This window comes from Strix aluco, chromosome 3 (assembly GCF_031877795.1).
Source record: "Strix aluco isolate bStrAlu1 chromosome 3, bStrAlu1.hap1, whole genome shotgun sequence".
Taxonomy (NCBI): Eukaryota; Metazoa; Chordata; class Aves; order Strigiformes; family Strigidae; genus Strix; species Strix aluco.
This window is the reverse complement of record NC_133933.1, coordinates 95295256-95317716: the sequence shown is the minus strand read 5'-3', so window position 1 is coordinate 95317716 and position 22461 is coordinate 95295256. Positions and strand designations below refer to the sequence as shown.

The following is a 22461-nucleotide window of genomic DNA, read 5'->3' as shown; positions in this document are numbered from 1 at the left end:
GAGTATGTGGCAAACGCTCTCTTTTTCATGACGGTTGTCCTTGACTTTTTTCTGAGTTGAAGTAAACTTGTTAAAGACTTACTTTCTTTTCTGTTTGGCACCTCTGTAATAAAGTCAGTGAAGCTTTCCTAAAGAGAATGGGTAGTATCTGCTCTTTGAGGCAAGTTATGGGGGCCATGCTAGGTAGCCTCTAATCTGTTCCTTTCCAAAGAAAACCAAAGGACCAAATATCCTTACCTCTGTATAAGGAAAGGGAGACAAACATATCTGGTGGTTCAGATACTTAGTTTAACCCCCATTTCTCCATAGGATGGTAAAGTGAGGGAGAGAGAGAAAAATGTGGGTTCTGAGATTGCATTGAATTTGCACACAAACCAATTTCCACACTGAAAGTCCACTGGAAGTCACCTTTCTGTGAAGGTAATATGAACTAAAATGTGGAAAATCCATCTGCATTCATATTTACATTTCTCCTGTGGGCTGCACCACATACAAATATCAGAAGAGATTCTTAGCCAGCTTAAAACATAGATTTAGCGTATGAAAGAACAGGTTTATTAGGGACTGTCTGGAAAACAATGTAAAGACACAGAAAACTCTGCTTTCTGGTTTGTCTAAGAAAACATCCGGATGGTGGGGCCCATCTTTTGGTTGGTGTGACTCGGTATTAGTGATACAGAATGAGCTGTTCAAAGGTTTTTTCCAAGAGAGAACCTTAATATGCCTCATTGTGAGGCACATTTCAGGGGAGTATTCCCTTACTTTTCTGTGTGCTGTAGTAGGTAATTGGGCTGACGTGCTTCACACAGCAGTTGTTGTAGATCTCCATCCTGCCATCTGCTCCACAGAGTTTGCATATAAGGTAGTGTGCTTATGTTTCTGAGAAATGGAAGAATTGCTTCACATCTGCTTTTTTTGTTTTGTACTCAGTGTAGCATTTATTAGTGATGATACTTGCCATCGATCTGGACTCATGAGGTTAATGTGTTCCAAACCATCTCACGTGTAGGGAGACAGGGATATCTTTTCTAAGAAATGGTGTTACAGGTTGTGTGTCTTTGAGCATAGTCATAGTCTTCTGGATGTTAGAAAAGTTGGGCCCCTACTTGTCCTGCTGCTGGAGAGAAAGAGGAGCTAGCAGTTCGCTGTGGTGAAGAGGGATGTAGGGTTGGCTTTTAAGTTACAGAAATGGCCAAGCTGGCTAAGTTGTTGCTTGGCTTATGTTTCAAGTCGTTTCTGTTAGATACAAGTTGGTGGCATGGCGGGATACCTCCTTCTTTTCCTCTCTTAATCGACAGCTTACTAGAAGTTGCTTCATCTATGGCTTCCATTCAGGCTGTGGGGAAGAAAAACAAGTGGTAATTGTCAAATATATCAATGGTATATATCAGATTGTCCTTTCTAACATGGCCTGAAATCTCTGTAGTTTGAGAGAGAAGCTACCTGCAACTTAATTTCATGAAGTCTGCAGTGATATGATTCCCTCCCCTTGTTACTGGATAACACCAAGTTGTATAATGTTTCATGGTCTACCACTGTTTCAAAGTCTTCTTCAGACCTGGAAACAGGTTCTATAGTAAAGCATGAGGATGCTAACTCCAACCTTATTTTTACCAGTTACAGTATGTTTTCCGTTAAGTTATTGGTGTGTTGAAAACTTTCTGTCCTTATTCACACATTTCTCACTTAACAAAGAATAGATCTGCATCTTTAAAAAAACAAACAAAAACCCCCTCCCTGAAGTATGTTTTGCTGTGTGTACAAATGTACCTCATACCCAGAAAGGTTCTTCTCAGGCACCTGAATTAACTTACTACTTTGTGTCTGAGGCTAATGCAGGATCTCAAGCTGGATGCTACAGTCAATAATTTCTAAATATAGCCTTATCTTAATGTACATTTAGTTTTATTGAACCTGCGTTGACAGTGTCTCACACATGCATAGTTGCTTATCTTGAGGTTGACAGTACAGATGGTTTTCCTGCTCAAAGACAGCATTTGACAGTGCATGTATACCTCACCAATGAGACTGGCAAGAGCAAAATCTATATCTTTCATCAGCTTCTTAGTTATTAAAATTTATAGCTATGTTAGCTATAAGAGAAAGAGCTTCCAGGTAGGCAGCTGTGTTCCAGATAACTCTTTGTAGTTGGAAAAAAGATAAAGAGAAAAGAGGCAGTGGGATTAGGATGGATATACATTTCCTGGATAGATGGAATGGTGTCTGGCTGTTCATTTGGGGAGGGAAAAAACCAAAAAATCGAAAAGATAAAAGAAGAAACAGAAGAAAACAGCCACAAATTTTATAAAATATACGCTCGTGATACACAAATATAGTGAGGGATGGCTGTAACATAGAAATGGCAAATAGCCAAGTGCTTTTCTGTTACCTTTTGCAGCTTTTTATACCACATTTGCATATTCTGTTTTCTTGTCAAATTCTGAATTTTAAAGTAGTCCCTGCCAAATGACAGTTTGCCTCCATGAGAGTGTGTGTGTGTGTATGTAGAGACACTATTACTATTACAAATTTAGTCTCTAAAAATACAAAGTTACCACACTGAACTTCACTATGGAACTATTTTATGGAAAGTTTAATCTTGGTGCTTAAAGGTTAGGGGATGGTGGGAGGTTGATTTAAATTTATTTTTTGTTCCAAGCATGTATTTGAAGTTGTATTTCAACATTCAATACAGTTTGCTTAGAACCAGTGCTCCAGTTGGGAGAGACTTGCACATGACAGCGATGCTTTCCCTTTCTCAACCAGTAAGTTCTGCTGGGAAATGGGAAGGGACCTCGTAGATACTTTGGTTAGTAATTGTCTGTTCTTTGCACTCATGGTTATTAGGCAGAGCTTCATACAGGTTGACTTGGGACACAGGAAAAATATAATTCCTCTCCCTGTTTGGTCAATAAAATATGAGAGACTGTGGAAGATAATTTCTTTTTAACCTGAGACTAATAACCAGTTTTTTTTTCAACACAGAATCCTAAGTATGGCAGGCTAGACTGCCTGTCTTTTATAATGCGCTGTCTGTAACCCACTAGAACAAACAACCTCCAGAGGCTTGAGTAGCATGCAACATTCCTGGTTTATAATGTTTTCCTGCTGGATGGCAAAAATCATGAAAATGGCCAGTGAATCATGTCTTATTCACAACCACTGAGTACTCCAAATAAAAGATAGCAGTCTACTAGTGCTATGAGTTAGTCTGTTAGTATGGCGGTTGCAAGTCTATACTTGCATTCAAACCTTGCTGAGAATTCATGCAAGATCATGAATATTGAAATTATCTTAAAAAAACCCCTATAAATAGGAAAGGTATAGACTATAGTTTTTTTAAAAGACACCTCTTCACTGTAGTAGTAGATTGATAGTATATCTAGTAGAGTTTTAAAAAGCTCATAACACTTCGCTTAACATCCTAGAGTGGGATGGAAGGCACTTTATCATAAAGTTTTTGTGTAAACAGTGGTAATTAGTGTTGTCTTGACACTAGATATCAGTTACAGTATTTCTGACTTCTGCGTGTCTACCTTGGCAGCTTTAAAAATTTAATATAGTTTTTAATACACGTAAGTAAGTATTTTGTTATAGTTCACACACCTTGAGGTTAAGATGATGTTATAAATTTAAAAAGTAAGATTACCATGGAGGATGATCTGTGTTTAAATTGTGGATATTACTTTCAGCCTTAAGATTTGTAATTTGTTTTGTCATCTTCTGCAGAGGTGAGAAGAGCAACAGGGAAATACAGAAGCTGCCTTCAAAACTTTCGACACTTTACTCACATCTTTTGGGTTTGGCATTCATATAGCAGACTGTTTTCTCTGAACTCAACTATCCTTAATACTCATCTTGGCTATTCGTCAGAAAGTTCAAATCTACCTTAATTATGAAATCAGTGATGATCAGGTGATTGCTATAATAAGTAGTTTCAGATGTATTTAAAAATATTCCAGATGTTGTATGAATGTTACACATTGCCATGCTTCACTAGGTTACACCTCTAAACTTCGCTGTGTAAATATTAGAAGCAGGATTTTATTCAATAAAACATGTTATGCATATGTTGTCTCTTGGTTTTGTTATTGTTTTAGGAAAACCCAAAGAAGGTATTTGAATGTGACAGTAATTTCAACAAAATAAACCTTAGACAGCCAGACCAGCTTGTGCATCTGGTCTGATGGAGACTTCCTTTAACCAGTGTCCTTAGGTGTCTTTCAGCTGAGCGGCTTCATGTAAAATAGTCCCAAATACTGATTTTCCTTTCTGCAAGGGAAATGAAGACTCCATTTTTCTTGAGAAGGGAGGAGAGATTTTTTTGCTTTGTTGCTATAGGTGAGAGGCTCCATTGGTACATCTTTGCTGCAATATCTTTGTTTAATTATTTTTCCTCTAGATACGGAATATGTCTGCTGCTAAGCAATTGTGCAAAATGTGCCAGTTTGTGGAGAAAAGGTAACAGTACCCTGACATATTCATACCAGTGGTATGAGAAGAGGCAGCTCACATACCTTTTTCTGTTGGTGAGCACACAGAAATACAAAATTACCAAAAAGACTCTGTTATAAAATTAAACCTGAATGTTTATTTTTCCTATGCTAATATAAAGGGCAGTGAACATCCCTAAGTGCAAAAAGGAGTCCAACCTTTCAGACAGAGAGCCTCTGAGCTCAGTGAAGTTTTGCTTAATTTTTAATAATGCCCTTGTTTTCCATATGACAAGCCAAGGACACAGCAAAGATGTTGTGAAAATTATCCTCTCTTGTCCTACATTCCAGGACTGCTCAAAGGGCAGCAGATCTTCTTCCAGCACAGTAGTTTCAAAGCTTATTACTGAATTCCTTTGGTACCAGCTCTGATCATTTTTCCACCTCCTAAATTAAGTGTGAATTCAGCAGTTCCTAGTCTGTTTGGTTGCTTTGCTCTCTGTACAAATCAATCTCATGCTGCATTGCTTCTTATTATATGGGGGAGGAAGGGAAGGGATTTGGAAGATGTATGCCAGTAGCCAGATAACCACATTTCCATTATTATTCAGGGGGATCTTTCAGGGAGAAAGAAGAATACCTTTGTACACAAACCTGCTCAGGGCAGTCCTCAGCGTGACTGCTGAGACACACCACGGAGGAAGCTCAGGCCAATAACTTCACTCTGTCAGTGGATATTCCCCACCATGCCCCTCCATCACCCATTCTGATGATCTGGGAGGTTGTTAATCAAGCAGATCCACTGAAATCCAAGGGAAATCTGGCTTTTGGGACAACGTCCTTGATTATGGGTGCCAAAGTGCACACGCCCGCATCTCAAAGTGGTGTGCTTCTTAGGGCTCCTAGGCAACTCTCATCTCACTCTCCCAAACCTCAGGAGCGATCCTTGTAGCATGGTTCATTGTTTGCAACATGGGGTGATGCTTGCCCTCCAGCAGAACTCCATTCAAAAAGCTGCGTTCAAATGACTTGTACAGATAGAAGGTGCTAAATGATAATCTTTTCAGGCCCTGCTACCATTTTGTGTAAGATTCATGTTCATACATTCCCTACAGAATCCCACAACTGATAATGAAGCTAGTTGTCAATGTTTCTAATCAAAATGACTAGTCAAGTCTTCTGTCTGTAAGTCTCCTGTAAATGCCATGTATAGAATTTGTTAATTGTTTTAAATAAGATAGATGCATTATGTATTTTATATTTTTCGTGCTGGATAGAAACTATTGGTTTTATGATGAAAAATGGTTTTAAAAATTATTTCTCTCTTTGTAGAAAATCAATAGATATTTTAGTGTCTTCTAAAAATGTACTGTTACTATATTTCAAAGCATATAAAATAGATACAATTACAGTACTGCCATTGTAAAGTGTGCTTTGGTAATTAATAGCCTTAATGCTATATACTTTGTATTTCCTGTTTTCATAGATAAAAGCAGTTTGTAATTTAATGCAGAGCTTAAGTTCAAGTTGCATGTATGGAAATACAGAATAATATATTTCTTAATAAACATGTAGAAAATATTTGCTGTTAATGTGGACTACTGCAGTCTGGCTGAGGGACAGGTTTTATATTTTCAGTGAGTGGTGATGTGTCATTTTTTAATAGTATAAAAAATGTTCCTTTCTCCTCTGTTTTGGATAATAGAATATTTTTCTCTGGCAAAGGCAATTAATGTTCTTAAATAGGTGCTGCTCCCAAAACCCTGCCTAGATGGCAGTATCCACTCATGTAACCTGTGCTCAAGGGTGACGGCTGTTTAAAGTGTGTGTTATGGAAAAATGACATATAGTTCTAAATTGGACAGGAAGGTGTGTGCTGTTACATACAAACTGTTTCTCATTAAATCCCCTAATAATAAAATTCAAGGACAAGTCATATTTTCTGGTTTTTAACCACTTTGGTCTCTTAATTAGATTATTTAGATTATGCAAAAAATGTGTAGAGGAATATTCTGAGATTTAAACTGGGCAGTGATTGTTTCACTCTAAGTAACTCCTTCTAAAGCAAAAATCGTGTCAGTACTCCATGATGATAGTCCAGAAAATTAGTAATCTATCTAGTCATGCTCAGTTAACACTAATTACTGGAAATAATTATGGTACATAGTTTAATACTGGATCCTAAGATTGGAATTCAAGAGACACATACACAGCATTCATGGGATCCTAGATTTATTAACTGCAGATGAAAGACTTGTATACTCTTCTTCCGTCATCTAGCTCAGTTAAGGCTGTAGTGCCATAACAACCTCATAGTAATAAACAGTGCACCAATTAATAAAAATTGGGTTTAAATCATTAGAGGCATTCTCCCTCGTGGAAGTGCACGTGTTTGTAAGAGGATTAGCCAGTAGTATGTTCTCCATGCAGTAGTCAGGAGACTTGACACAATGACCTTCCACTTCTATGGTCTGATAATCAATTCTGAGCTCATGAATCTTTTCAGACAGCTCTCTCGCTCCTGTAGCTAAAAAGCGGTGTTCCCCGTGCACTGGTATATTGCAGAAGCTCTGTTCTAGCCACATAACTTCAGAGGCAGCAACTGAAAGGAATCCATTCAGCAAGCTGGCAGAGATTGTTATCACAGCAGCTCATGGGGTTCAGTGAGCATTATATGTTCATAACAAAATAAGCTGACACAGTCTGTAAGCTCTGCCAGATTTCAGTAAACCCAAAATAAGGATGCAATTCTTTTGTAGCTCTTTAGCTGCTTAGCTGTTCTGCACGATACGTGTTTGTTAGATATAGGAGATGTACATCTGACTTCAGTATAAACAAGATTTTTAGAACTTAGTTCAGTTGCTTATGCTTTTACATTGAGTACCATGTGAGACACCCTGGGGTATCCTGCATGGTCTCTACGTCTCCAGCTGCTGCTTCCATAGGTCCTGTGTGATACCTGCCAACCCCGTGTGTATCTTGGGTGCCCTAGGGCATCTCAAATGGCACTAGATGCCTGTGTTCAGGCATCTAAATGGAGCCCTTTGTTTTCTGGGGCTTGGATAGCTGATGTCTGACTATTTTTCTGTGAGCTTGCATAAAATGCTAGCACTGAGACTGGTGCATGTCTCAATTTTCAAAATAAATTGCTGAAATCCCTAGTAAGTACATAAGGTGGGATACATGACACATTGTGCGTGTGAAGGAAAGGATTATCTCCTGGGTGACAGGCTAATGCTGAACTGGACAGTTAGTTCCTTGAGGCAAATAATTTAAAGCAAAACTCCAGCCTCATAAATGTTCCCTGGCTGGAGTTGGTTGCCGTAACTCACAAAGTTTCTGATGAATATCTGAAGATAACATGTGGGCAGGACCTGGTTCAAGTTCAGCAAAGCCATAAGCAACGGTGGTGAGTTAATGAGAGACAAGGGAGCTGCAGCTCCCTTGCTTCCTGCAGGAGCCATGTGTGGGATTCAGCTCAGGATTAAGCTACCTAAATTTAAGTGTTGGATATAGGTATGTATGGCCGAGCAGAGCAGTTGAGCTAGCTAGTAAGTGCCTTTGGGGTAATCTGACTCATTCTGTAGGCTGAACTGACTCTACTGACTGCCTCCATTAAGTTTTCTATGCATAGTGCCACATGAGATGCTGTAAGGTGTCCTGCCTTGCCTTTGGACACTAGTCTAGAAAGGTCCAGATCTCCCACTGTTCCTCACTCATACCTGCTAGCTCGGGTATATCTTTCACGCCCTAAGTCATCTCGGGCATCATTGCTAGAAGCTTGTGTGGGCAACAGGATCTAATTGTCCAGTGGCTGTGTCTGTCATGGGATCACAGCCCAAATGTGGATGTTGGATGCTTAACTTCAGATGAAATTGCCCATTGGATGCTTTTGAGAGAAGGGAAAGAGCGGAGAAGCAGCACGCGAAGTGTTAGGTGGATGCTGGGACCACGCACTAACTGGTGCAAGAAGCTGGAAGAAGATGGTCTGTTGCTTAGTCCAAGTGCTATTAGGAGCAATGGCCTAACCCGTACTTATCATGTTAGCCATCCCCAGCCGTCTAACAGAAAGAACTAAGCCTCCTGATTAACAATGCTGATTAATTTGCTCAATTGGCTTATTTTATATTACAGGTGCAACACTGAATCAACCCCAGCTTTGGGTTTATGTTACTTGCTTTGAAATTGTTTTGTGATTTTTGGTTATGTATTTAAACCCTCTTTTTGTCTGTCTTGGAGGAAAAAAGGTAAGCCAAAATAATTGTTCTACATTAAGAGTAGAAACTAGTGTCTGGTTTTGCTCATGTAGGTCTGTGGATAACTGTTCTACAACTGACAGTAATGTGCCACCAGTGTTTGAGGAGGGCTCCCTGTTGATTCCTGTGTCTAATTAATTACTTTTATACGATAATTAAATCATTCCTGGATAAATGCACTCTGTTTGCTTGCAGCTGAGTACTTGCTGAAAACAGAAATCGTCTGAATTTATGATGCCTGTGGTTGCACTCTTCTTGCAGTGTTTGTGAGCTCTGCTGTGCCTGATCCACTGCTAGTTCCAGTTTCGTGTGGTCTCAGGCAGTTCTGAGGTAAGCAACCCAGGCTGCAGGCAGATGCTTTCTTTCCAGTCTTTCCACCACAGCCCTTGCTTGCACGCCCCTTATCCTGGGTGATGAAGCAGTGCAGAGGTGCACAGTTGTTCCCCCTCCGGGCAAAGCCTCTCGTTAGCTCCCACTATGAATTTGGGCTGCTCGCGCCTGACTTGGACTTGTCCCACCTTTCCCAGGGGGAAACCTGGAGGACAAGGGAGATGGTGGAGGTGCAGTGCTGCTCGGGTGGCTGGCAAGGGGCTGGCAGGGAGAGCAGTCCCCCACTGCCACCTCCACCCGCGCACCTGCGTGTCAGTGAGAGCCCCTCACTTACAAACACAGTTTGATTGGCTTCCCAGGGTTCTGGCATAAACTGCACGGGTAGTAAAGCTGATACACCCCTTTCCCCTCTGCTTCCCTGCCAGTTTAGGCTGTGCCGAGGACCTCGAGGCAGCCCTTGCCAAGGGTCCAACTGGTGGAGAACACCATGAGTGTACGGAGCAACACCAGGATCCTGAGTACATTTGGTTTGGCCTGCGGCAAGGGCAGAAGCGCTCACACGAACCCTGCCTCTGCCTGAGCTGCGGCAGTGGGATGGTGTGAGTGACGTGGGGACCATGACCTTCAAGGGGTTGCAGAAGCAACTTGTGGGAGGGCAGGTGATGGCAGCGCAGGCAGCAGCTGGTGCGCAGACCCAGCGGTGCCTCCCTCCGTCAGCTCAGTCAGAGCAGTTTGGTACCTGACAGGCAGTAAATAAGCCGTGACGCGTGACAAATGGAGGAGCCAGCTTACTCCTGTGAGCTGGGGGATGGGGTCTGGCCAGCCTGGAGAAGCACTTCCAGGTGGTAGGTCTCAGTGGTGGTTGCACAGAGACGACATTAGAGAGAGATTGCTGTTCAGTGACAACCTGGGACCTGAGAGGCACTGTGTGACTCCAAGCCTGCATACATTTGCAGTGCAGAACCTTGGCTTTCCATGTGCTCAGGTAACTCAGCTATCTCACACTATTTGCTAATCCAGGGTTTTGCAGGAAGGGGCCAGTCTAGATGTGTTTAAAATTTTGGGCTGGTTTGTACAGAAGACAGTGGGAAGGTGCCTCCAGCAGGACCTATGGCTGCAGCATAGTGTTGTAGGCTTTCCTCTGCCACCCAGCCCGGTGCAGGGCAGTGTCTCAAGTCAAAGCAGAAGATGCTTGAGAGGTATGTGTCACATATAAAAGTATTTCTGGGTAATTATTTATCTTATAAAAACCAGGAAGATTGTGTCTGCTGTGATGATAAAATTCTAATGCCTACTGGCTTGACCTCAGGGATTTTCAGAGATGCCTCTTGAGAGAGCAGTGAGGTGGTGGAGGAACAAAGCGCAGCCTTGTTCAAGTGCAGCTCCACTGGCTTCATGGCCTGTCATGTTGTAACCCACTGGTCCTGTGTTTTATTAACAAAACAGAATTTACCTTGGGAAGGAAACTGCGAGCAGGTTGCCATTCAAATATTAATACATGGAGAACAAAAAGGACTAAGAACAAGGTTAGAGTAACCATAGCTATCATACCTTTCCAATGATTTTTTCTTGTCATCACCCCCAAAACTCTTCAGTAAAGTTTGCCCCCTCCCTTTTTGCCAACAACCTAGCTACTTTTTCAACTACAACACTTTTAAACTTTTAAAGTGTCTTTTGTCTCACTTGTTTGTAATAAAACCAAAGTATAGGTTATTGAGCTCTTCCTCATTTGGTGTTTGTTACACTCGAGTTAGAGGTGGCTGAAGCAAAGACAAGTGGGTGTTGAACTGCCTTGCAGAGCAGAGACAGTCAGAAGCCCTTGTCTTCTCCCTTGGTCCTTTTTCCTTCCTGGCTTTGCCCCATGCCACAACCAACCCACATCTTCCTTGGGTGTGGGGAGGCTTCGCTGCCCCCAGGTAGGGGCTGGGGCTGAGCCAGGGGAGGTGATGGACTGGGTACCACAGCAGCAGCTGCTGCTGCTGCCAGGCAATGAAAGTGAGAGGGCAAAGAGGTGCGAGGTGGGCACTAGCATTTCATAGCGAGGTCATAGCCCTGCCCACCCTCAACCAGTGATCCCAGCTCCCCCGGACTTCCCCTCTGCTGCCAGTCCTAGTGCCAGTTCCTTAGGAGAGGGATCCAGCCTGGCCATCACGGACTGTGCATCTCTTATCTACCTGCAGTGCCCTGCCTGCTGACACCCTGTCCCACCCCTCATCTTTTGGTCTTGTTTCTCCTCCCCCAGGTGGAGGCAGTTTTGGTGACTTACAGCTATTCACTGCTCAGGACCATCAAGAGGCTGAAACACCCACTCAGGCTGTGATAGGGGTGTTGTGATAGGCACAGCATGAGCCTTTGGGAGATGGCGCTTTATCTAATTACTTTTCAGCTGAGAACTGTGATTCATCTTGAGCAGTGAAATTGCTGAGAGTTTTGCTGTCGGCTTTGCTAACTGAGCCCTTAGCTACCATAGTGCTGTGGGTTAACTGAAGCCTGGCACGAATTTGCTTGGGTTTCTGCTGTTACCGCACCAGCTCTCTCTCCTCAGGTTGATGCTACCTCTGTCTGCTCTTGTAAAGCCATTTTGTGGCAGCACAGGAACTGCCTCTGTTCAGCCTGCTCTTTTGGGGGGGAGGATGTTCACGTTTGATATGGTTAAAATGATCTCAGTGGAACACAGCTGCAAAAGTAAACTGATATTTGTGTGTGTCTGTATCTATACACACTCACTGAAATGAGTCAGGCTGCTCTTGAATGAATCTGGTTCCCTGAGACTGAAGTTTAAAGTATTTTTCCCAATGAGTTTGATTAATTTTAATTTTAAGGACAAACAATACTTGAGTTACACTCTTGTCCTTCCTCTGTGTTGGTAACATCTGTCCATATCCATAGATGAAACCTTACAGTCCTTCATCTAGGTATGAAGTATGGGACCATTTTCTAAGCGGGTTCTCTGGATTTACTTGTTTTTCAACCAGGGGGAATAGTTAAATTCAAGTGGGCTTTGTTCTTTTATTACTTATTTATGAAACTCTTTAATCCTTTCATGAACTCTGATGCTATGCTGAGAAATCTGCTTGGCAAGCCTCACCACAGTCCCTTGCAACGAGGTGAGTTATGGCTGCAAACACTCCCCATTCACTGCCAGGGAACTTAGAGACCTGACGCTGTATCTGAGAAATAAAGCCATGACTATATTGCCCCGTGTACTGTACACCTGGAATATGTCAGCGCTTGCCTCCCTGTCACCAGGCCCTGGCTGTGCCAGCTGAGATGACAACAAGGCTTGTGCAGGACTGGCCACCCCTGAGGGTGTCCCTCCAGCTCGGGGAGGATGCCAAGGGATTCATGCTGGCTGGAGCACCAGATCAGAAATGTTCCCATGTGTGTTTGCATGTGAATAAATGGTTCAGGTCTGGGCTACCACCATCATCAGCTAAATGTTGTGCTTATTGAGGCTGAACTAAATTTCATCTGCTCTGCCGACATGCTGTGTGTCCTTACTAGCACATGGCTATAGGCTTGCTCTATGTGCTGAGGTCGTCGGGGAGGAAGATTTCAAGTTCTCATTTGCACATAAACTGTCTTTTCTTTCCAGGGCCGTTGAACTGTGTGGGTGGCAACCCTTTCAGCTTCACCAGCTGGTTGTTTCCTCTGCCCACAGTGGAAAGTATTAGAAGTCCCTCTGCCCTGAGACGAAGGCTTCTCACTTTGTAATTTGCCAGCCCCACCACGATGGGAGCAGACCAAGCCCAACTGCACAGCACATGGCTCCTGAGGCAGCATCCCCAAAATGGTGCTCAACCCCAGAGGCTGCTAATGATGTGGAGCCAAAGGATGAGCTCATCTAGGCCAGTCTGGGGCTGTTTATGCACTCGTGATTGGTTTGATCAAAAATTATCGGCAATGGAGTTCAGTGGGGTTGGCCCCAGCCAGCTGGTGTAGAAGTGCATGACTTTTAGGCTGGTGGAGCAATGACTGCTGGCTGTGTGTGCGTGTGTTGTTTATATACACTTTGGTGAAGAATATACTCAAGATACTTGAGTATCTTGGTGAAAACCAACAAAACACTGCTCATGCATTTTTAAGAGGCTGTATATAGTATGGCACTCTAGCTGCATCCCATTATCTGAAATGAGATGTTCAGAAACATCTCAGTCAAGAAACAAGAAAGTGACAAATGTGGTGAAGACTATAAATCATAAACTACAAAGCAAGCCCACATCTTGCAACAAAAGCTGCTTTATTCAGGCAAGGAAGTGCACTTAGGCATAACTTTAAATAGCATGCATCAGAAAAACTCTCTCAAATTCTATATAATTTGACATAATTAAATGTAGGTATTTCATCCTACTACAATTTACTGCCTTTCCCCTTGTGCCTACAATGTTGATATTCATCATAGATTTGAGCAGTTTATTTCAGTGAAAGCTAACCCACACTTGCAGGGCCCAGATTATAATTATCCTACTCCAAAGTGCCAGTCACGGTTCCCTCCATTGCCCGTCTGAGTGCCATCAAAGCCAACCCCAGGCAGAGAGATGTTTGCAGCCCAGCAGATGCAGGCCTGCACGGGCAGATCCCTGAGCAAGCTGCCGCCTGCCTGGTGCCCCTGTCTTCCTTCTGGGCTCCTCTTTTCAAGACTGCTCTGGTTTCCTCCTTGTTTTGCTCCTCTTGTCCCCAGCGTAACTGCAACTCTGTCTTTTGACAGCTGATGTTTGGGGATATCACATTTCTATGAGAAAAACATTGCTTCAGGCAGTATAAAGAGGAGGAGAAAGTCCTGGAAGCCTTTTTTGTCCTGTCTGTTATCTTCAAACCAAGGAGAGCCCAGTGATGGCAGCCATGAGAGGGACAGATGGACCATGGGGCTGGAGAACTGTTGGGGTTTGGTGCAGGACCTCACAGGGCTGGGATGTTAAACATGGAAATAAACCAGCCATGGCCATGCCACGGGAGCACATTTCCCAGTTCCTGCATGCACCTGGGAAATGCTGCTGGCTCATGAAAGAGTACAAACCTCCCTGAAAGTGGTGGTGGGTGCTCAGGGGTACAGAGGGCTGTGACTATCTATCAGCTTGCCCAGAGCATTGCAGGCACATAAGGAGCATGTTTCATGATGGGTGATACAGCTGTGCCGGTGCCTACAGCGGCTCTTGTTTGCACGGCTGACGGTCAGAGGCTGGTGCTGAGCAGGCAGGCAATGCTGTGCCACAGTGCCAAGAGCAGGCAGCAGCCCTGCTCTGCCACGAAGCTGGGAACAAAAGGCCATTATCCAGCCCAAACCGTGGTCCCGGGTTACTTGCTGTTACCGGTGCAATGCCGCTGGAAATGTGGGACATGCAGTGAGCAGGACAAGATCCTCACCCACCCCACAGCCAGCAGTCTGTTGCAGGCAAGGCACAGGTACACCAGGGAAGAGCTGAGGAACTTCTCCCTCAGCACTATCAGCATGATCACCTTAAAAATGACCTCATCACTTGCACTGCTAGTTCAAACTTACCATGGTGTTGCCAGTAAACATTGTATACTGATACATGTCTATATTATGTATACTCAGCCTCATATATATTATCCGATGGACTGTATTTTTTTTCTGGGGTGGAGTCTGCACATATTACCAAGGTTCAGCTTAATTCCCTTGCTTCTCCTTTCCTTGCTTATTATGTCATTGTTGGAAGGGAAAAAATGACCAAGATGCTTCTCCAGTGATTCCTGTGGAGAACATCTAAAAATCTGGACAGCAAAGAACTAAATTAATTGTTTGATGTGGACTTGACACCCAGATCTGTGTTGAAAATAATTAAATTGGTTTATGTTCTGCTATATCAGCCTGAACACCCCCAATGATTTTTTTCACTATCATGTTTTTTTGCTTTTGTAAATGTTTTGTTGTTGTCTTCCTTTTACTTGTGTGAAAAAATACACCTGAGTGAAAAGGGCCAAGTTTCTGCCACTGTGCCAAATGCCAGAGATTCACCCAGTTAAGTGCATTGGAAGAGAGGGATTACGCTTTGGTTTATTTGGGATCTGGTTTACTGGGATCTGGTTTTAGCTCCAGAGACTTAAGGCAGGGCATGTAGCAATGGTAGCTAAAAATACCTTCACACAGATGTAAGGTCTCCAAATTGACACAATTTCTCTAACAGAAAAACCTGTTTAAACAAAGCCCTTGATTTGTTTTTTTCTCGCCACTGTCTCTCAGACTTGGCCACCCTCAGCTTGCAGCATAGGTACACCTGAAGACGATGAAAAACATGCAAGAAAGTGTGATGGGGGTTAGCTTGCATGTTTAGCCGTTTCCTAAGCAACACTGGCCAGGCTTTCAGGAAGGGATTACCATATCCATACATTTCTATTTTTACACCCTGTAGCAAACATGTCATTACCACTGAACTGAGTGGGGCCTGCTGAGAAATGAAACTTCAAGCATTGCCTCTCACACACCAGAGGAAAGCAGTGCCACCAGCCCAACCAAGGTGGTTTGCAGCCTGTCGGCTCTGGAAGCAGTGGTGGGGATGGGACGGGATCTGACAGGGATCCTTGATGCAGGGGAGCTTGCTCCTCGCTTGGCCCCAAGGGAGCCTCAGCCTCCTCCTGCCCTGGCTGCGGCTCCCAGCACGGCACGGGAAGGATGCCAGTGTGAAAATCAGAGCTGGTTCCTTGTTTTCCATGCCCTCAAGGGGAAGCCATTGCCTGGCACCTGGACCCAAACCTACTGGCACCTTCAGGGCTTTGCAGAGAGAAATAACTTTTATCAAGCCCTTTGAAAGTTTTCTAGTTTGCAACTAGTACATGGGTCAGTGGTTTTACTGAACAATTCAGCTACCAGGATTAAAGTCTCGAAAGTGCTACTGAACTTCCAAAATAATAATCATAATTAAAACCCCCCAATTTTTTCCTATTGCATGAACATGCCAAAAGATACAAGAAATCCATGGAAAAATAGATGGATTTTTCATTTTGGCAGATCCCATAAGATTAATATATTTGCTGAAAAGCCCTTTTGCAAGCAGTATTTATGCCAGGCATTCCCTTCTGAAGCTCACAAAATATCTGAAAGTATTAAAAAGTTCCAAGTTCAGTACCTGTATGGCTTCCAGTTACAATAAAGTCAGTCACGTGGCAGATATGATTGGACTGATCTTTTGTAGCATTTTGGGGTTGTTTACATATTTGAAGTTTTCTCATTCAGATCCCTGTGCCAGAAACATGCAGCAACGTTTTCACGTTGAAATTTTTTTAAGTATTTTTTTTTACTGTGTTCTCCCACAATCCCACTTTGTGTTTTGATACAAACTGAGAAAGGCAAATGAAAGGTAAAACTGGTGCTCTGGGCATGATTCTCACCACAAATGTTTGCTGAGGTGAGGTCTCCTGTACAAAACATACCAGCTTTTGCTCTTGAGACCTCCTTTGGCCAAAATCATGTTCATGGAATGGTGGTGCAAGTTAACAAGAAAACAACAGTTGGTCCCAGAGGGGTGTCTTCTGCAGTGGAGAGCACTGTGGCTTGGCCAGGCCAGAGGCACATATGCTAACTGCAATAATAATAACTGGGAATGTCTTGACTGCATTCTTGATTCCAGTGAGGTCCCCTGGCAGAGGCTCCAGAAAATGCACTGGAGAGCCAGCATCAGCCATGAGCCATACCACCTTGGCAATGGTTTCCTCATAGTTGTGGTGGTTTGGAGAGAGCCCAGGGAAAGTTATAGCACCTGGGAGATGTCAGAAGAAATAGGAAAACAAAACTGCAACTCTATGCCAACAGTGAACGGGGTATAAAACCCCATCCCCAAACCAGCAGGTCGGTTTAAAGTAATGACAGAAACTGGGCAAAGGTGATGGCAATTGCCTCCTCCTTGTTGGGTGGGCTAAAGGATGCCTTGGGCAGCAGTGCTGGGGTGGTGTTGGCTGATGGCAGGAGCCCTGGATGTGCGGGTGAACAGGTGCGTTGCAGCACCTCCTCCTGGTACGCAGGCAAAGTTGTCAAGCAGCGTCTGACATGGAAAGGCAGCCTGGGTAAGTCTTGTTTGCTTTTTGCTGGAGGCGAACAACAGATGCAGCTCAACAAGAGGCAGTAAAGGTCAGTAGTGCTGAGGAATTTCGTTTCCTTGGTGAGCCCATACTGGTATGGCAACAACAAAAAGGCCAGAGGAAAGGTTGAGAAGGGAAGCTGGTGAAAACCCTTCAGCAAGTAAGACACTGAAGCAGTGAAGAACAGCAGTGAACACTATGCTTTCTGGTGGAAATAAATATGGATAATAAGAGTTAAAACCATTCACTTTGTCTCATAAAGTTGACAGAGGATGAAAGCTGAGAGAAATTGCTGGGTTATGGGTCTGAAAATGTGTGAGAGAGCTGGACCATGACCAGTAAGCTATGGTAGGAAAGCTGGTTAGGTCAGGCACATAGTGAAGTGGAAAGCTGGCAGGGTCCTGTGGCCAACATAGGTCCAGAAAATGTTTGGGAAAAGAGACCATGGATGACCAAGAGCTTTGTGTCAACAAAACATTAACAAAGATCTAAATGAGCTGAAGATCAGCTGGGAAGAAGTAGATGAAAGGGCCAACGGCTGCGGTTTTGGAGAAATCATCTGCTGGGTTTATGAGTCATGGAGACCAAAACCAGATAGGAACAAGAACTGGGCAGTCACAGTTATGGCCTGCTGGGTCTGGGGATGAACCACTAATTTATTTTGCATGTACTGTATTGCTGAGTCCCTCCATATTTGAATTGAAAAATAGGGCTTTTTACACCCAGACAAATGACTAACGCTTGTGAGCTTTATTCATACCACTTGTATTGCTGCTTCTGTGAATCTGATGGCCAGCAATTTTAAGTGTATGTGGGAACCTGGGGCTGTTCCCTCATTTTCATTTCATCTATTTATTACTCTTATGGTTGAGACACTGGAAGTGGTGATGAGCATTGCAAAACCAGGTTGCATTTGCTGGATCCCACTCCAGCTACTTTCCTTTCCCATGAAGGCGCTGACTTCTACACACTTCAGTGCAGAGGTTTCTGTCCCACGGCTATAGCTGGAGAGGTGACAGCTGTCACGCACTCATAGCCAGATAAGTGTGCATGGCTATGTCCTGGTTTAACCAGGATAGGGTTAAGTTTCCCCAGCAGTGGCGGGGGAGCTCTAGCCGGGTTATTCAGATACCATGTGGACGTCACATCCTGGCAGATCACATTTTCCTGGCGCGGAGCGCGGTGCACTCGTGGTTTTGTACATCGTGCTTCTCACTGCTGTATTTGGTAGCTATTTTGCTCTGTTCATCGCTATCACTATTACTGTTATTGTTATTGTTGTTGTTGGTTGTGTTGCTATTACATTGTTGTATTAAACCTTTCCTTATTTCAGTCTTGGGGCTTTGTATTTCACTCCCTTTGTGGGGGAGGGGCAGCGGCCGTGTGGTCTCAGACCCCGGCGGGGGCTAAACCATCACAGGCTACATCTGTATCTGTAACAGAATGGGAAGCAGTAAGTTATGAGCTGCCTTTTTTACAATGTGCTGGGCTTGCTTGGAGCCTGGCTGAGGATGAACCTTTTCTGTCACATCCCTGAGAGTTTGGGGAAATATTTCTGAGGGCTTTTTTACAGGGTGTTAGTGAAGGCCATCATGACACAGTAATTTAAGTATGTGACACTGACTGTTTCTCGGTCACTAATAGCCTCATGGTGCCTGATGGATGGGGACATCAGTGTGACTGATGGATCTGGTGTTTTCCATCGCTCCTGATGCTCAATGACTTAAAGGGGGAGGTCTCTGATGTGGTAGTGTTTGCCTCCTGTTTGTGTAGATAGTGGCATATCACATTGTTTGGTTGCATTTCTATTAACAGCAACAACCATGGTAAACTTACAGTATACATAGGAAGACCAGTGGAAGAACAAACAGTAATGGTAATCTACCTAGGCTCAGTTTCTACAGCTCTAGTTGACAAATTCAGGATTTTGCCCAGCAGACTGAACAAAAAGTCTTGTCAAAACATCTTTTACCTATAGGAAAAGGTCAGCTCTGTTGTCATCCTGAATGAAACTTTGATGCAGTCAATCATGGGGTGTTTCTGATTAATGCAGTCCCAGAAATACAAGGTACATGATTCCTTTACAGGTCATTTCAAATAGTTCAGCTGAACAGAAGTTTGGCTTTTCACTAGAAAAGGTAGTTTCCTTTTCAATTATCATTCCAAAGCAATGCTAGGAATGTGGCTGAGAAATGCTATGACATAAAACTTGGACTGACTTCAAAAGAAGTTCTAAATGTGTTTTCTGCATAATAGTCTCTGCTTAGACCTAGACCATTTTTTTTTCCCCAAAACACTGATGGTAGTTTGGAGACCACAATACATCTCTTCACAAGTGCAGTAAGCTCGTGGCCCACAACTTCCCGCAGTCTGTCCAGTCGCTTCCTTGTGCAAATGCCATCAAAGCTGCCTGTAGCTCACCGAAGAGCTCCATTTTGGTTACATTTTTGTAATTATGCAAGAGGCACAGGATATGACTCTCTCCAAGCGCACTTATTTTTATCCATATCAAAGACACTTGTTCCCTTGTTCAGATCAAAGACACTTCTCAGTGTTTCTTACGTGAAGAACTAAGCTGAACAATTACAGCGTGCTTGTTTGATACCTGTATCAAACCATACCTCAGTATGTTCATTACTTATTACTTTGTGCTCTCTCTGCTGTGTTTTCTTTTTGTGTGTTTTCTTTTTGTTTGTTTTAACCTCAGAAGCACAGAAAGGCTGGCGTCAGGCACTGCAGCAGCTTTGGTATTCCTGTTGTAATACAACCCTTTTCTTAGGTTTTTTGTTTCATAAAGCACTTGGGTACATATTCCAGAAAGTTATGATAGGTATTTAAAATTGGATTATGGGCTCCTATAGAGAGAATTATATTAATGAATAAAAGAGGCTAAGCGCCCAGCCAGGTGGATGCAGCAGGCAATGGGGAGCTTCAGGGAGCTGTTTCTTATTGCACTTGGGTGTATTCCTTGGGGTAATTGCCTCTATGCCCTAGAAATTACTCTGAGTGTCAGACTTCAAAAGCACAAGACTGTCCTTTGGTATTTGCTAATTAGTCAGAAAGCTCTGGCAACACTGGTTAAGAAAAAAATAAGCAAGTGGGGCTGGCTGTCTTGGTTGTCTTGTCGCCTTCAGTGGAACTTGCGCAAAATACACAGAGAGACTGGTTTCAGCACCAAGGTCCAGGGAATCAGCAAGGCCAAGTGTATATTTCCTCCCAGCACTTTCCTTACCAAGTGAGGACAAGGGAGAGGAGGTGGGGTCTCATGGAGCATCAAAATAGCTCTGATGTTCCTGAGCCTTCAGAAAATCATTTGTGCCTTCAGAAAGGAAGGGAGCCCATGACTTGCGGGGTGACTCCCCCAGTAGTGAAGAGGTTTGAGCCTCTTCACTATTTTGGGCTCCTGGTGATAGGCAAGATTGCCAAAAGAGAGGGGGTAGTTTTCCCTCCCTTTCCTTCCCATAGTGCCCACAGACACTTTTCACAAAAGACCCCAGTGGGTAAAGCCCCAAAAGTTAAGTATGAAGTAGGAGCTGATCACGGGACTGCTAAACATAAAACAAGAAGTGAGGTGTGAGACAAGCTGGACTCCTTGTGCCTCTCAACCAGTCACAGCAACTGAGCCCAGCTGCAGGAGAGCTACCAGCTGCAGACATAATGTGGGCTAAAAGGATCTAGTCAAGTTTTAGGGTGAGACAGACGACATTTTCCCAGAGAAATAGGAAGCATTAGCACCGCTGTGCAAGGCTTTATGTATGATTTTGTTTAGAAAACTGTTTCCAGCTCTGATTAGCTGTGTTTTAGTAAAAGATAAACTGGAACACATGTGGTGAAAGGCTCTAATGGTGATCAAGGCAATGAGAACTCTGTCTTCCATGTGGAGACTGAGTGACTTGTTCGGCTTAATGATACAAAGAAAGCAGGACCTTCACAAAAAGATAATGATGTGAAATCATAGGGAGAGAAAAGAACTATTTAGGTTAAATGGCTATGCTGATAGTAGAAAAAAATTGGTGATGAAGAAAACTAGGTCATAAATGAGAAATTGTCTGGTTGCCCAAAGAATGGCATCTGGAAGGAGCTTTCTAGCAAAACAGACCAGTGAGGAGTTGAGATGGCTTCAGAAGGACCTCGCTATGTGTATAGAAAGGTTTGTGTGACACTGGGGGTGAGCCTTCACATCCCTCAAGATGTACTTGAACCCTTCCAGTGCAGTGATGTGCCTCCTGCTTCCCCATGTATTGTAGTCCCTGTGGGGCACTGGAAGGATAGTTGTTTGTCCCTGTACACCCCTGAGCCTCCTTGTATACCGTAAAAGCACTTGACCTCAGACTGTACGTGATGCCAGATCCATGTTACATTTCATAGTGTTGGGCAACACAATGTCAGAGTCTTTTTGTGGCTCTAGACTTTGGTCTCTGTACTGCTGTTCACCACTTGCTATAAACCAGAGCTGTTACAGCTGGGCTGCTTAGCAGAGGTGCTGGGAAGATTAATGCGTGAAAGATGGTGAAGTGCTCAGATGCTGCAGTCATGAAGGTCTTGTGAGTATGTGAGGCAAGCAGGCTGGGATTTCAAAAGCTTGGAGGAAACTGCTGAAAGCCAGTGACACCTTTATTCCCGTATCCCTGGGGAACTTTTGAAAATCCTCTGCTCTGATGGCAAAGAAAACCCGTTTTTTTGCACCTGCTCCTCTGAAAGTTTTTAGTGGGAAGAAGAGAGTAGGGGATGCACTAGCTGGCCTGTTTAACATGCACCAAGCAGTTCTCCCACATTTCTATTTTCCTCTGCTGCATAGTCCAGACCTTTGCTCTGCCCTTCAGCATCCCACCACTTCTGCTCAGATTTTCATTTGTCCATGGTCTTGCAGAGCTGCTTGCAGAGCATGTTGCTTAGAAAGCCGACACCTACAAAACAAAGGTAGTTTCTGTCCTCTGCCTTTTGGAAGAGTGCAGTAAAACTTCTTCTTATTCCCAGAAAAGGCAGCTGAGGCTAAGATTGTTAGCCTCCAGATGTTCCCTCCTTTTGGCTGGAGGTCAGTCACACAGTAATCAGCTGGTCTAAGTTTATCTGTACAAATGGATACTTTCATGTAAACAGGTAGGAAAAGTGACACAATGTTTGTGTAGTTTGGATATTGTTTGCAGGACTCCTGAGGACTACTAAAGAACCACAGATGGGCAGGAGTGGGATGATGATTGCTTCAATCTGGTGATGTTCTTCAGGATGTCATCTGCATGTTTCTGTCAAACACCTATGTGGAGATTACACTGATCACAACTCATATTCACTGCTGGTTAGGAGATATCAGGAAATGAAAGCAAAGGATCAAAACCAAATCATTCCGTAATGAAAAACAGCAAACTAGCTGAGATGGGTCTTCAACCAACTGAAAGAGGCAGCGCTAC

The 22461-nt window shown here is 43.6% G+C and overlaps 1 protein-coding gene across 1 annotated transcript in view; it reads left to right on the top strand.

Moving 5' to 3' along the window:
• Positions 1-4070, top strand: part of BCKDHB (branched chain keto acid dehydrogenase E1 subunit beta) — a 134297-nt gene extending 130227 nt beyond the window's left edge. The window contains exon 11 of the mRNA XM_074819701.1: positions 3730-4070. The gene's annotated coding sequence lies outside the window, so the exon portion shown is untranslated. The remainder of the gene's footprint in view (positions 1-3729) is intronic.
• Positions 4071-22461: the final 18391 nt, after the last annotated feature.